The sequence below is a fragment of the Lactuca sativa genome, chromosome 3 (genome assembly GCF_002870075.4).
Source record: "Lactuca sativa cultivar Salinas chromosome 3, Lsat_Salinas_v11, whole genome shotgun sequence".
NCBI lineage: Eukaryota > Viridiplantae > Streptophyta > Magnoliopsida > Asterales > Asteraceae > Lactuca > Lactuca sativa.
In genome coordinates, this window is record NC_056625.2 from 27,185,466 (window position 1) to 27,202,807 (window position 17,342).

The window sequence follows — 17,342 nt, forward strand, 5'->3', positions numbered from 1 at the left end:
CAAGAGAGGTTTGCGGTCCGAAGGGTTTACGGCCGAAATTGGTTTCCGACTGTGAGGCGTTTACATTCTGAAGGGTTTACGGTCCAAAACTTGAAGCCTATGCGAGGGTTCTCGGATTTAGGCATTTCACTTCCAATTTTTGTAATACTTCTAATGAAAGGCTGAAACACATAGAGATTTTAAATCTAAATTTAATAGGGTAGATCAAAACAATAAGTTTGACCTTAGATGACCCAAGTTTGACTTAGGTTGACTTTTACAATATCGAAAATAACAGGTTGTCACATCATTCCACCGCCTTGCAGGAACCCAAACAATGCTAACCGAGCATAACAAAGCCATATTCTTTTACCACACACAATTCCTTTCACAGAAAAATGCTACCAATGCAAAACCCTATGAAATCATGGCCACACACGACCCAAAAATAGGATAAACGGTCATACACTTGATCCAATTCAAAGGATATAACCTAAAAAGAACCATGCATATAATTCGAATCAAAAGCTCCATCGATATCTTGACCAACTCATATATACCCCTCTGGGCAATATCTAATGAACTTACCCAAATACACACCCTTAGGGAGCCCATAACCTCATCAAAAGGGGGGGGGGGATACCAGAGTTTAAATGAAATGACAACCTCAATCATTAACATAAAACATCCTGAAGATCGATTGAAACAAGATCCCATACTTGATTGAAACTAAACAAATTCCACCAATATGTAGCTAGCTCGAGAAGACTTCCAAGGTGATCCTCGATGCTACCAAAACCTGAGCCTGCTATGAACCAAAATTCTAGGCCACCAATGAGGGTAAACATACCCAAAGACCAGAGGAACATAAAACATACTGAACTTGATGATAAGTTGACACATCCATTGGACTTCAACTGTCACAACTTGAACTTTCGGAGAACCTCCACTAAATGATGAACGAAACGACCAATGATCAAGGAAGCATTGACATATATCTAATGAACCAAAACCCGAGCGGAGCTGAACGTACACAACTCTGAAACTGATTTCCTGGGCGAACTCTACCCAAGCTAGACTATAAATAGAAATCCACACTGCAAGCTGACAATTCCCTCAACAATCGATACTCAACCTGAGTGATCCTAGCAGCTCCTCATCTAATCATTGGTACCCCCAAAGGAACCAATAGATGCAACGATCTCCTTAACCAACTACTTTCTACTGAGAGACAACTCATGTATCTCCTGAACACATACATCTAATCGCCACTTACTTTATGACCCTGCCTTAACCAAATCCTGAACCGAGATTCCACATACTAGCATCGCAAATCCCTATGATCCATTCTTCCAACATCATGAACTCGAACAGATCGATAATCCTCCAGGAGGAATACCCAGTTCTTCCCCACTTAGGGTTTGAACTATCACCCACTGGTTTTGCAACTCAACCATATCTTAAACCGGCGTAACCGGGTACAACCATCCCTGACCCTGGAATGTATAACACATGAACAATGGTCTTCCAGATAAGGACCAATCAAATCCCACAAGAATTCTGAATTTCAGCTGAATACCTATGAAACTTCCGATCAAAACTACTTAACATTAAGGAATTCATGCAAATGCATAAGCCAAACACCAAATTACTATACAAAACATACATTCTTCTCCAAAAATCCCGACCATCAATCCAGTACCTGACTTGCCTACATCCAAAGAACACGGACCCTTGATCACATCACAAAGCATCCATACCACATCAATCCTCCTGCGCACCCCCATGTTGACATACTGTCGCCAACAGACCCCATGTTGGGTTTACATCCAATTTCTGAAAATCACAAGTCTGCTCACTCCTTTTCTGAACTCGAAAAACTGAAAGGGCATAACCCTTGCCATAGATAGCGACATTCCATTCTATCAATCAAGCATTCCACTTCCACCTGCAATCCCCAAGCCGATCATAACTATCGTCTCATTCTTGAGTCCCACGACTCGAATGTCCTCGATACCTCAAAACCAACAAACTCATCTAGGTCTGCACCATTCAACCCAAATCGACCTCGCCACTAAGGCCCAAAACAATTACTAGACCCATCCTCACGCCAGAGCAAGCATAACCAAAAGATCGATAGATACGGAATCACTGCCACAAATCATGGTATCAAACCATGCTATCTTCCCCGACCAGCCCTTAGAATCCCCAAAACTATCCTCAATTCGAGTATGGATCATATGATTCCAGTAGTACGGGTCCAATACTACCTTCCACATCTATCCATACTTTCCTAAGGGATCATCTCAGGTCCTCTAAGACCTACTCATAATAATACTCACAATACCCGCTCAATCGCGAAACAACTGCACTAAAACACTTCTCCTGGGATTTCCCCGCCTTCCCTGCCATCAGCTACTGAAGGACTCCAATCAATGTCAGCAACCACTTCACAAAAACAATTACATGTAGCAAAACTTAAATAATCTGTCGATGAAAGGACCCAACCTTACAACGGTTAGACTCAAACGAGAGCTGCGCAATAGGGCCAAATCCTTCACTCTAAGATTATTTAACCTCCATAACATGTAACTTAATGTATTCATTTGATAGTTAGCTCACATCAATTTGAGTCCCACAAAGCATAAAGCAAGCAGCATTCGAGCAGTGGAGTCGACTGGCACTAAGACACAATAAAATCAGGCAGATCCTCATACGAAATTCTTGATCTCTAAAACCCAGCATCTCGGATACATATTCATCCTGACCTCACTCTCTTAAGAGTGACAAATAATTCTCACGCCGACCCACCATGTACTGCACCCACTCATGAAACTTCCATAACCCTACAGCCACTCGTGCATGTTAATCATATATAATGTTGGATCATATAGACAGTCGAATACTCGATTCTACCCTAAGCCCACAACCAAAAAAGGAACATGAAATAAGGCCAAATCAAACATTCTCAGGCTATAAAACCTTTGTTATGTACAACTATGATGAAAACACAAAGTGACCATAGTAATGATGTCAATTTCATATAAGAAAGAACCCTAGGCTATCAGGCATCATATAATCAAACAATTCTATCATGCAATTCCAGAAGATCCCTAGCCTATCACTAGCATGATGTTTTAACATATCACAATATCAAATAACAGTGTGGTGAACACAATACTATAAGCAAACACAAACACACAATAGATGGTTGCAATGAAAAACATCAGAGATGGTTAGTGAAGGAGTCGTTGGAGAGGGTTGAGAAGAAAGGCATCGACGATTGTTGGTAAAAAAGTCGCTGGCTAGGGTTAGTACTAGGAACAGAGAAGGAGATCGGCTTTGCAGGTGGTCCTTTTAGTTTTTTTATTAAAAAGAAAATTAAAGGAAAAGCCGCATTTTTTTGTTAGTTTTAATTTTTTTATTTTGAAAAAAATCAAAAAGGCCACCTAGACTAAGTGTAACCGGGAAACCAGTATGAAATTAATTACTTCCCTTATTTAACCGGTAAAATAATACATTAAGGGTCTATTGCACAAAAAAATAAAAAACGTAAGTGATCAAGAAGGGACAAAGAAAACAGTTCGCTGTGTTACATTGTCATTTCCCCTATTTTAAATAACATTATAGCATCCTACTTTTTTTGTTTCTTTATTTTACATTACAGTGATCTACTTTAAATACCATTGTCATTAATAGCATCCTATCTTATTTTTTGTTTTTTCCATTATAATAGTTTACTTTAAATACCATTGTCAATAATACCCTCCTATATTTTTTCCATTATAGTGATTTACTTTAAATAACATTTTCAAATAATAGCATCTTCCTTATACCAAACACACATGTATATACGACATATATACCAAATACACATACATTCACACAAAAATATCACATATACACCAAATACACATACACTCACATACATATATCAAATACATAATAGCATCCTACTTATACCAAATACACATACTTTCACAAATATACATAATAGCATCTTACGTATACCAAATACACATACTTTCACATACATATACCATATATACACCAAATACACATACATACATAATAGCATCCTACTTATACCAAATACACATACTTTCACACGCATATATCAAATACACATACTTTCACATACATATACCAAATATACACCAAATACACATACATACCTAATATCATCATAATTATACCAAACACACATACTTTTACATATACACACCAAATACATATGCTTTCACATACATACGCCAAACACAAAGATTCACATACATATATCAAATATACACACATATGCCAAATTTCATCTAATATATAAAAATACACATATTTTGTAATTAATCTCGAAATTCACAGTAAATAGAACTTGTGGTGGCAAGAAATCAACAGATGGTGTAGTGGTGGTGGTAGTCGTCGGCGGTGACAACAACAGTCGCTGGTAAAGCTGGAAATCAAAAACTGAAATTGACATTTTTGTTGTGCAATTAATCACTATTATAAGTTGGAAATTGATGTTACAAGAGAAAGATAAAGAGAAATGAGGAGGAGATGCCCTACCGTCGCCAAAAATGCTCTACAGTCGCTAGAAGAACGCTAAAGCTATCGTTGATATCTCTTTTTCTCCTTCGTCAGAATCTCGTTAGCCTGAATCGGTCGATGGTGCAAGTCATTGAAGAAATGGGGAAGAAAAAACAAGAGAAAAATGATAGCAGATCAGGAGCATAAAGCGAAAAGAGAGGAATCAATTTTTGCTTATTTGCGTAAAGCAATACCGGTGACACCTTTACCGACGACTTCAAAACCTTTAGCGACGACTCATATCAAATGTGACGACAGTTATGGGATGAATTTTCCAATATTGATGTCGCCGCTATTGGGTTTAGGCGAAACTGATTCTCAGTCGTTGGTTTAGAATATCGATCAGACGGTTGGGGTTTGCTAGAAAAGAGTTCAAGCATATTCGGTCCCCAAGGCATTACCTACGGCAAAGACTTTTAGTGGCGACTTCAGCTTGAGTCACCGCTAAAAGTCTTTGTCGTCGGTAAATGTGTCCCAAATAATGACATGATTTCTTGTAGTGATATGACATTTTTATGGGTAACTCTAAAAACAATAATCAAAATCGATCTTAAATTGTTAAAAATTAAAAAACTGATTTTATGTGCTTTGAACTACATTAATAAATAAAAAGGTATAAATGCGTAGGGAAAATATCACTGTAACACAATGAACTTATGTGTTTTGTTCGATTTGACCAATTATGTTTTTTTCTAGGCAACGAGTCATTTAACTTTTAATGTACATGTCAATTATGCTATTATCGTTAGTTTTTAACCATTCATCCGTTAACCAGTTATTCTAAATTACACGAATGACCCCAATAACATAAATTTCTTTTGTAGTTATGATTTAAATTACACGACTAAAAATGCCACATTTCTGAAACTCTGGGGACTAAACTGACTAAAAGACAACATAATCATGTTCTTCCTTTTTAGAACCATTCAACAAAAAGAGTAAAGTGTTGTTTGCATTGTCGATGATTTTTCTCCATCCTAACCCACCAATCAGTCACAAATTGAGACACATGCACGAAGATGACTCAATCTCTGGCCTTTTCTACTTAGTTTTTGGCTATTCACTAGAATGAAAGAGATCGATTTCACCAACCGGAAATTCATCGGCGACATCAACCCCCAACTTTCTCCATCTTCGGTGGTCATGTAGCCATAGAAAACAACAACCTGACAACCGACTTGCCGAATATCTATCAAACAGCAAGAGTTTTCACTAAGAAATCATGATACGAACTCGAAGTAGATGAAATCAAAACTTTCATAACGGTACACCTTCACTTTTCCCAATTCTTTACTAATGGATTCAAATTTTTGCAATTCAAAATTTTAGACGTTTTTTTTTTGTCTCCGGGGTTTCTCTGTTTTCTGGTTTTAGCATCGGAAACACGACTGCAGTTAGAGAATTTATATTCCAGATTTCATCTAATCGTAAGCTCATAATCGAGTTTAAACCCTCAAGTGGCTCACCTTCTGCGTTTGTAAACGCCATTGAAGCTTTCACGACACCATCAAATCTATTCAAGTCCCTCTTCCACTTTCTCATCTATTTCACCCGCCAAAAGAATTGGTGATCTGGAGAAGTTAACATCTGATTATGCTTTCAACTCAATCCACAGAGTTAACATTCGAGGATAAACTATCAATATAGATTGTGATACCTTAAGAAAAACCTGGGCACCTGATGATCCCTTCATCTTCAACAATGGACCAACGAGAAACGTCACTTTTGATGGTCGGATTAATTGTGTCGACAACAGAGAAAGCTCATTCAATGCTCCTGATGATGTTTACAAAACAACCAAACAATTAAATAACAGTTTGGTAAACATTATAAGCACAACCCTCCTAAATCGCAATGACATTATAAGCATATTTACACTTTGGTCCCCCATAGTTTAAAAAATGTGGCAGTTTTGGTCGTCTAATTTAAACCAAAGCTGGCAAGGGACCAACTATGAAATACATTTAAATCATAAGGGTCATTTATGTAATTTAGATAACTAGTTAACCAAGAAATGATTAAAAACTAATGATGACTTAATTAATATGTACAATAAAAGTTAAATGAGATATTGCACACGAAAAAAGACATAATTAGTAAAATTGGAACACATAAATTAATTGTGGTGCAATGACATTTTACCAAAATGCATATTACCAATATAATGGGGGTATTCAATAGTTGTTTAACCCAGTTTATAGTGTGTACAACTTATTTTTATATATTGATATAAAACGGTTCCAAAAAAAAAATATATATTGATATAAAAAGCAATAATCTTAGAAACCAACATTACTTTAAAAATTTATAACAAATATAAGATTCTTTAATATAAAACCAAATTTATCCATTAAATTAATGCCTGTTCTATTTCAATAAAAATTCTTCTTGCTCACCCTACTACCACAAGTGTGTGAGTCGGTCCTTTTTTAAATCCTTAAAATCTGGCAGATTTAAATATCATACTAATAATATATAAATTTTTTTTTTTTTCACTACTCGAGGCCCTAATTGTTGACATTAATGACACTCAACTTAATCATAAAATAAATGTTGGCATTAAATGAGATTAGAACATTAAAGTCAAATTGATACACATACCCACATTGTCAGTCTTCCATGCATCTGGTTCTGCGTCCAGAAAGCTTCATACTCAAATTCTTAATTTCTTCTTGTACCTACTTCTTCTATTGCTGTCGGAATCCTTTTGAAAGTTCCCCAATGTTTAATGAAAATAAATATTAGGGGCACAAATGTAAGGCATCTTGATCTTTTTCATTTCCTGCATCATATAAAACCTTGTTCTCATTATGTTTCTTTTCGCTTGTACTTTCGTAATATGATGCTTGGGAAATGCTCAAAACGCAATTAACATAGAAAACCATAAATCTAGAGCGCATGCAATGGGGTGTTTCTCAACGGTTAACTTTTTCAATTAGAAAAAACTTAATTTAAAAGAAAAAAATGTATAAAATACCCCATATTTCTGATTTTTCTCTTTAAATCAATTTTTTTATTAGAAAAACCCTTTTATTGTTTTATTTTTGTATTTGCTCTTTTAATATATCATCCGGTATTACAATTTTGTTTTTTGTTTTTGTACACTTTGGTTTTAAAAAAAAACATTATTTTTTCCCAAAAAGGCCATTACATTGAAAAAAAATTATTTCTACCAACTTTTTTGTTTTGGATCATAGTAGATTGTTTTTCTTGTTATTGATGTTTATGGTGTTTGGGATGGTTTTCAATATTAAAATCCGATTTCTTTAAATTTTTTTTAAAAAAAGGAAAAATTATTTTGTCTAATTCTGATTGCAAAATACATATCAAATTAAATCTATCTTGTAAGATGCTCAGACAATAACAAATGAAGAACAACCATGTAGATTAGCTTAACATATTAGATTATTTTCGGATTCAAACAAACAAAACTTCCAAAATTTCAACTTATGTTTGGAATCTAATTTTGATATTCATATTAGAGTAAATTACACGAATGGTCCCTATGGTTTTGGGTACTTTGCACGTTTGGCCTTTAACTTATTTTTTAACTCGGAAGATCCCTATTGTTTTTTTATTACATGTTTGGTCCCTACAGTTTGTTTTTGTTACTCATTTGGTCCCTATCTTACCTAAAAAGACTATTATTTCAATATGAAAAAATGGTGAGGTAGGTAAGATAAGATGAGGGGATGAGGTTGGGGGTGTGTTTATTTAAATAAATTAGAAAATCAAAGGCAAAATAATATTTTAGGTAAAAAAAGGTACCTAGCGCGTAACAAAAACAAATAATAGGGACCTTCCAAATTAAAAAATTAAGTTAGGGACAAAACGTACAAATTATCCTAAACCATAGAGACTATTCATGTAATTTACTCTTCATATTATTACCATTATAAATATTATTACCATTATAAATGACTTTCATATTATTACCATTACAAACATTATTAATCTCAAAGTGGCATAATTTTGACTCATCAAATTATCAAGTCTAAATAACCTATTTTAAATAGACATAATTTTACTAAACCTAATCGAAGTAATTTCTTAGAATAAGATTGAAAAGTTTTATTAGGTTCTATATGATTATTCCTAATAATATTCAACAATTCTTATAAGCCCGAAAACATAAAAACATGTGATTTTACATTTACAACAAATTTAATCTTAAATTGAGAAACAATCGGTATTTGTTACTTGTTAAATTATAAAACAATTACAAATTTATAAAATTAATTAACTCTACTATAAATCAAATCAATTCACATAGTCATTCATCAAAAAATATAAATTTAAGTATTTTATTAAAGCAAGAACAAAAGTGTAACATCCGATTATCAGGTATTATCATTTTAGCCCTTAACTTTATCAAAGTTTCATAATTGGTCCCTTGTGGTAAAAGTTTTGCGTTTTAGCCCATACGTTGGGTGTACATGAAGGTACGGTAGCGTACTCGTGAGATGCAGGATCGTGGAAGCCCTGCTAGTACATTAGGCGTACTTGTGGTAGGCCGGGCGTACTAGCCCAGTCTCCAAACCCAAATTTCAAGGGTTACTTCCTATTTAAACCACCTTATGCCTCCCTTGGAAATTCCTTATCAGCCACCACTGTTGCAAAAATCCCGATTAGGTTCCGATTAATCTCCAATTAATCCCTAGGCGCTACTCGACCGAATATAGGGCGTCTAGCGATTAATCCCTCCATACATAATGAGTGAAAACAATATAAAACGATGAAATTTTAATATTTTAAAGAAGTTATATCTTAATAAAAAACTATTTGAGGTATTATTAGTGTTGTATTCATCATGTTAACCTATTTTGTTATGATATTAATGCTATTTATGAACTTTGATATGATATTAGTCATATTTAATTTTTTATAATTCAACAAATTAGCAATTAATGGTCCCCGATTAATCTCCGTCTAGCCGATTAATCCCTTAACGCCTGTCCACCTACTAGGTAACGTCGAGCGTTTTTTACAACCTTATCAGCCACTATTCCCATAAAAACCCTTTCTTGAGTTTAAGCTTGTTTGTGAGAGTGTGGGAGCCTATTAAGTGGTTTTGGTGCATATTTGTTGAAGAAGGAAGCTAGAGAAGAAGGAGGTGTTGCTTGCAAGCTTGTAGATCCTAACACTACTCCTCATTGTGCATCTTTTTCAGGTATAAAGTTTATACCTTGATGAGTTTCCTTTTTGATCTCCATGGATGAGTTTTATGAGCTTGTTGTCCCGAAGTTTGGATCTTTATGAGTTTAGAGCACTCCAGAGAATATTAGTTGTCCTTTCATACATTTTAGGTTTTGTAGATTCATAAAAATGGTTGATTAATCATTTACTTTGGCCCATGCATGAGTAAAGTGACTTAGAGTGTGATGGAAGTTAAATTTTGTTGCAGTTGGTCCTTTCTAGCAATGCAAAGGCTTAAAGTCGATGACTTTATGGGCTAAGACACCCTATGATGGTCAGATCCGAAATTGGGATAAGTGTCTTAATGGATTAAGACATAAAATTTGATGAAGTTGGATCCGATAGATTACGCCAGGTGTACTCCTGGCTATGCCCTGCGTTGGGCAGTTGACTTTTGACCTTTGGTCAATATTTAGGGTTTTGGACCATGGGAAGGACAAAATGGTCTTTTTTCCCTTAAGGGACTTAGTTGTGGGATTTGGACTCGCAAGTTGAGTTATGGAACTTAATTATTAATTAGGTTTAATTATTTTGTTGATTAGGCAGAGTCTAGTTCTGACAGTTCGGGTGAGAGATTTATATGTCATCAGTATGAGGTGAGTTTCCTCACTTATTCTTACATGTGTGGTATAATAGCTTTATTTGTGGTGACCATTTGGGTCTAACTGGTATCTTACAATATGATGTGTATGTGCGACTGAAACTGTGGATAGTCTCTAGAGTTGCTAATAACCCATAAGGCATGTTGTTGCTCACTGGGACTGTTGATAGTCCCCAGGGTTGCTAATAACCCATAGCTGTTTATTTTATGTTGTGTTGTAGATGGTATTTCGGGGAACTCACTAAGCATCATGCTTACAGTTGTTGATTTATGTGTTTCAGGTACTTCTGAGGACCGCGGGAAGGAGAATGTCTAATTGTACACACTCGCTGGAAGATATGTTACCAGGACAGTTTGAGATACTCTAATATTTTGTGATGATATTTGTTTTAGGCACTTATGTTTTTGATGACTTGGTTTGTGAAACTTTATTTTGGTAAATTAAATATGAATTGGTTTAAAATTTGAGGTGTTACAATTTGGTATCAGAGCCTTTGTTTGAGGGATTTGGATGAACCTCAGGGTAATTCCAAACTCAAACTAAGGATCTGAAGATTTTTATAAAAATTTATCAAAGAAATGAAGATTTTTACAGGAGGAAAACCCAGTAAAGCAGTGTGTACAATCAACCAGAGCTCGAGTGGTAGTTTCCCATAATACCTCAATTTATAATATGGGCTCAATACTACCTTGCACAGCAACCCAGTGAAGCAGTGTGTACAATCCACCCGAGTTTGATGAGACCCAGGATCCGATTGCTACAATGAGATGGATCTCTGATGTTGAGGGATGATTTTACACTTGCTCCTATCCGGAGAATTTGAGGATTCGTTTCACGCAAAACCTGCTTCGCTTGGGTGCGAAGGATTAGTGGAAATTTGTAACAACTTATCATACTATTGCATAGCGTTCTTTGGCAACCTAGGAAAGGTTTAGTGATATGTTTATAGATGAATTTGTTCCAGTGGTTGAGATAGTGAGGTTGGCCCAAGAGTTCCTATCTCTCAAGTAGAAGACAAAGACGGTGACTGACGTCACCCTAGATGTTTCATGAGAGGGCCTTGTTCTACCCTAAGCACATCTCTACTGAGCAGGCATGTGTGAGCCGATATTTGACTATTCTGAGGAGGGATATCGGTGAGTTTGTGACGAACAATTCATATCGGACATTGGCTTAGCTGCAGACCAATGCCAGGAGGAGAGAGATTGAGCTTGAGAGCCAGGCTAGGGAGGAGAAGGAGACTCAGGTGAGAGATATGAGGCTAGTACAGTCGTGCTGGCAACTAAGTGGCCCAAGTCCGCTAACCTGAGAGATGGAGGCCAGAAGGGCTGCATTTGCAGAAAGTACGACAAGGGACATGAGGGACCTTGTCGTTCAGAGACGGCTTACTACATGTGTGGCAATGAGGGGCAGTTAGCCAGGGATTGCCCCAGGGATTTTGGTTTTGCTTCAATTTCAACCATACATGACATATGAGGGCCGAATGTCCTCAGTTTGTATCTTAGGCGGTTCAAACCCCGGCCCCCGCATCCCTAGTATTACTGATGGCCGGGAGGGGAAGACCGAGGCCCCAAAGGCTCTAGGGAGAGCATTTCAGTTGAAAACAAAGGAAGCCCGAGCAGCTCCATACATCATGGCTGGTACTTTTCTTGTGAATTTTGTACTGACGCTTGTAATGTTTGACTTACGTGTGAGTCAATCTTTTGTGTCATCATCTCTTTGTTGTAGTTTTAGTTTTACGTGAGAGACTTTTACCAGACCCTTGAGAGTCTCTATACCTGATGAGCATCTGGTCTCCGCTACTGATATCTAACGGGGTTGATCTCCATGGATGAGTCATGAGTTTTATGAGCTTTTTTCCCAAAGTTTGGACCTTTATGATTTTGGAGCACTCCAGTGAATATTAGGTGTCCTTTCATGCATTTTAGGTCTTTTAGATTCATAAAAATTGTTGCTTAAAATTTTCCTTTAGCCTATCCATGAGTAAAGTGACCTAGATTGTGATGGAAGTTAAAGTTTTCTACATTTGGTCCTTTCTAGCCATGCAAAGGCTTAAAGTCGATGACTTTATGGGTTAAGACACATGATATTGCCACATTTATACACATTTTAGGCAATATTTTAATACATTTTGATTATTTACAAAGATATGTGGTGCTTAAAAGATTGAATTGTATTTTTCAGTCAAAAGGAGCAATCTTGAAGAACAAGGACCAAAAGCGACAAGTGGCGAAACTTTGGAGGATTGAAGAATTAAGGAAAAGAAAATCCCAACAAAAAGCTAAATTCACAACGTTGATATCATTTCCACGACTTGGATTTGGTGATTCTAGAAGATGAGTACACGAAAGTCAGAGTCCTTGCCCGATAAGGATTCATCCTAATTCACGACGTGAAGTCTTACTGTACGACGTGGAGTGCAAATATCACGAAAACTATATATATATATATATATATATATATATATATATATATATATCCTTGGTATTTATGATTTTAAGGACGTTCTGGAGAATTGGAGGTTCGAGAAGACGAATTCTGATGCCAAATAACCCAGAGAAGTCAAGCTTTAGTCATTGATTGAATATGATAATTAGGAGATTAAGTTTGCATGAACTTGTAAAATCAGATAAAAAACCAAATTACTTTTGCTTTTCGTAAATTAATTTTTAGTAGATAAATTAGTTAGCTTAAACTGTTCCCTGTGATCGATATTCGACTGTTTGTGCTATACTATTTGTGAGAATGTACATTGCCTCACTTGAATACCTAATTAGATAGTAAGTAAAATTAGGTGTAGCATTATCTACACCAACACCCTAGGATGGTCAGACCTGAAATTGGGATAAGTGTCTTAACAGATTAAGACATAAAAGTTGATGAAGTTTGATCAGGTAGAGTACATCGGGCCTACTCCTGGATTCACCCCGTGTAGCCAGTCCCAACCTCGATTGGCTGCTGATCGAGTTTTATGCCCCGCGTAAGAGAAAGTACGCCTAGAATACACGTTGGGCAGTTGACATTCGTTAACTTTTGACCTTTTGTCAATATTTAGGGTTTTGGACCAGGGGAAGGAAAAAATGGTCTTTTTCCCTTAAGGGACTTTGTTGTGGGATTTGGACTCACGAGTTGAGTTATGGACCTTAATTATTAATTAGGGTTAATTATTTTGTTGATTAGGCAGAGTTTAGTTCCGGCAGTTCGGGTGAGAGATTTATCTGTCATCAGTATGAGGTGAGTTTCCTCACTTATTCTTAGTTGTGTGGTATAATAGATTTATTTGTGGTGACCATCTGGGTCTAACTGATATCTTACATTATGATGTCTATGTGAGACTGAGACTGTGGATAGTCTCAAGAGTTGCTGATAACCCATAAGACATGTTGTTGCCCACTAGGACTGTTGATAGTCCCCAGGGTTGCTGATAACCCATAGTTGTTTATTTTATGTTGTGTTGTAGGTGGTATTTCGGGGAACTCACTAAGCTTCGTGCTTACAATTGTTGATTTATGTGTCTCAGGTACTTCGGAGGACCGCGGGAAGGTGAAGGTCTGACTGTACACACTCGCTGGGAGATTTGTTATTGGGATAGTTTGAGATACTCTAATATTTTGTGATAATGTTTGTTTTAGACACTTATGTTTTGATGACTTGGTTTGTGAAAATTTATGTTGGAAAATTAAAAATGAAAAATTTGGTTTAAAATTTGAGGTGTTACAATTTAGTATCAGAGCCCTGGTTTGAGGGATTTGGATGAACCTCAAGGTAATTCCAAACTCAAACTAAGGATCTAAAGATTTTTATAAAATCTAATTAAGGAAATGAAGAGTTTTACAGGAGGAAAACCCAATGAAGCAGTGTGTACAATCAACCAGAGCTCGAGTGGTAGTTTCCCAAAATAACTTAATTTATAATATGAGTAGTGTAGAGCTAATATTTAATTAGCCGATAGAATTGCATGCTAGCTAGTGGTAGGCTATGGATGCTACAGGAATGGTGTGATAGTGTTTCCTGATTTGTGATGCCTTTAGCCTAGGAGTTCATTCTTATGAGATTGAATATGTTATTTCTAATTGCTTAGTGTATGCTATATAAATATATATAGTTAGGATTTTATAGCCTTAGAATACATGATTTAGCCTTTCTTCCTCTTCCTTTTTTGGTTTTGGATTTGAGGTAGAATCATTTATTCAAATGTCTATCGAGTCTCGTATTGTGTATAATTGGCATGTGTGAAGCAAATGGCGAGGACAACAGAGATCTTGTGAGGCGGAGCAGTGTTGGGGAGCAGTCTAGAGTTAGTGTCTAGATGCTTAGTCGTGGTTCTAAGGAACGAGAAGGGCGAGTCCATAGTTCATTTGAGGAAATAGAGTCCTTGTGACTTAGGGTCTTGAGAGGACGACTTGAGACAAATATGTGTTGGTGTGGAAGGTAGCATTGGGCCCATACTACTAAAAGCACCGGATTCGTTCGTGGCTCAAGATGAAATCTTAAGGAAGTAAGGAACTTGTAGGTGTTGGTGTATGCGGTTTAGCCTGATTTCTGATGGTTTTTCTTGTTTGTTTCAGTATGCTGGTTACCTGAAGTTCAGGCTCTAGCGATCTCGAGAGGCCGAGTGCCAATGATGATGAGATCTGTAGGATTGTTGCCATTAAGGTGACCATAACAATTAGAGGTGCTATCCCCGAAATGTTTGGGTCCATCAAGACGACGTTGATTGAGACTTTCGACGAGCGCTATGTCGCCGTCACTGAGGCTGCTATTGTTGCAGTCACTGCAGATGTTGCTGCTGTGAGACTGCAAAAGGGTGATTCATTGTGGTACCCGGAATTCAACAACACAAATACACCCGAGTGTGATGGGACCCATGATCTGATTGCTGCAATGAGATGGATATCTGATGTTGAGGGATGTTTTTACATTTGCTCTTATTGGAATAATCTGATGGGCCGCTTCATGCTCAACCTGCTTCGCTTAGGAGCGAAGGATTGGTGGAAACTTGTGACATTTGATTATAATAATGCAAAGCGTTCTGTGGTGACCTAGGAGGGGTTTAGTGAGATGTTCAAAGATGAATTTGTTCCAGTGGTTGAGAGAGAGAGGTTGGCCCAGGAGTTCCTGTCACTCAAGGAGAAGACAAAGACGGAGACTGAGATCACCCCGGATGTTTCATGAGAGGGCCTTGTTCTACCCTGAGCACGTTTCTACTGAGCAGGCATGTGTGAGTCGGTATTTAAGTATTCTAAAGAGGGATATCCGTGAGTTCATGATAAACACTTCATATTGGAAATTGGCTGAGCTGCGGACCAATGTAAGGAGAAGAGAGATAGAGCTAGAGGCCCATGCTAGGGAGGAGTGGGAGACCCCGGTGAGAGATAGGAGGCCAGTACTGTCGCAGCCAGTGAGTAAGGGGCCCAAGTCTGCTGACCCAAGAGCTAGAGGCCAGAAGGGCCGCACTTGCAGAAAGTGCGGCAATGGACATGAGGGACCTTGTTGGTAAGGGCCGACTTGCTACCTGTATGGAAATGAGGGGAATTTAGCCAGGGATTGCCACAAGTGATTTTGGGTTTGCTTCTATTGCAATCATACATGACATATGAGGGTCGGGTGTCCTCAGTTTGCATCTAGGGCGGTTCAGACTCCGCCCCCGCAACCCTGTGTATTACTGATGATCGGCAGGGGAAGGCCAAGGCACTGAGGGATCTAGGGAGAACATTTTAGTTGACAACAGAGGAGGCTCGAGCAGTTCCAGACATGATGGTTGGTTCCTTTCTTGTGAATTTTGTACGTGCGCTTGTGCTGTTTGACTCTAGTGTGAGTCGATCTTTTGTGTCATCATCTCTTTGTCGCAGTTTTAGTTTTTCGCGAGAGACTTTGAGCATGCCCTTGAGAGTCTCTATACCTGATGAGCGTATGGTCTCCACTATTGATATCTACCAGGGTTGATCTACATGGATGGTTTTTATGAGCTTTTTGTCCCAAAGTTTGGACTTTTATGAGTTTGGAGCACTCCAGAGAATATTAGCTGTCCTTTCATGCATTTTAGATATTTTAGATTCATACAAATGGTTGCTTAATCATTTCCTTTGGCCTATCCATGAGTAAAGTGACTTAGAGTGTGATGGAAGTTAAAGTTTGCTGCATTTGGTCCTTTCTAGCCATGTAAAGGCTTAAAGTCGATGACTTTATGGGATACACCCTAGGATGGTCAGATCCGAAATTAGGACATGTATCTTAACGGAATAAGACATAAAAGTTGATGAATTTAGATCAGGTAGATTACGTCGGGACTACTCCTGGCGTCGCCCCGCATAGCCAGTACCAACCCCGATTAGTTGCTGACCCGCGTAAGAGAGAGTACGTATAGCATACACGTTGGGTAGTTGACTTTTGTTGACTTTGGACCTTTGGTCAATATTTAGGGTTTTGTACCATGGGAAGGAAAAAATGGTCTTATTTCCCTTAAGGTACTTAGTTATGGGATTTGGAATCGTGAGTTGAGTTATGTACCTTAATTATTAATTAGGTTTAATTATTTTGTTGATTAGGTGGAGTCTAGTTTCGGTAGTTCGAGTGAGAGATTTATTTGTCATCAGTATGAGGTGAGTTTCCTCACTTATTCTTACCCGTGTGGTATAATAGCTTTATTTGTGGTGACCATCTGGGTCTAAGTAATATCTTACACTATGATGTGTATGTGTGACTTAGACTGCAGATAGTCTCCAGAGTTGCTGATAACCAATATGGCATGCTGTTGGCCACTGGGACTGTTGATAGTCCCCATAATTGCTGATAACCCATAACTGTTTATTTTATTTTGTGTTGTAGGTGGTATTTTGAGGAACTGACTAAGCTTCGTGCGTATAATTGTGTATTTATGTGTTTCAGGTACTTCTGAGGACCGCGGGAAGACGAAGGTCTGACTGTACACACTCGTTGGAAGATTTGTTACTGGGATAGTTTGAGATACTCTAATATTTTGTG

The 17,342-nt window shown here is 37.4% G+C and overlaps 1 long non-coding RNA gene across 1 annotated transcript; it reads right to left on the reverse strand.

Annotated features, from left to right (window-relative positions):
• Positions 1-4,138: 4,138 nt before the first annotated feature.
• LOC128132995 (uncharacterized) lies at positions 4,139-6,352 on the reverse strand. Its single transcript, XR_008231189.1, has 4 exons — positions 6,218-6,352; positions 5,653-6,131; positions 4,540-4,626; positions 4,139-4,440 (listed from the first exon to the last, which is right to left on the reverse strand). It is a non-coding gene; the product is annotated as an uncharacterized LOC128132995 (long non-coding RNA).
• Positions 6,353-17,342: the final 10,990 nt, after the last annotated feature.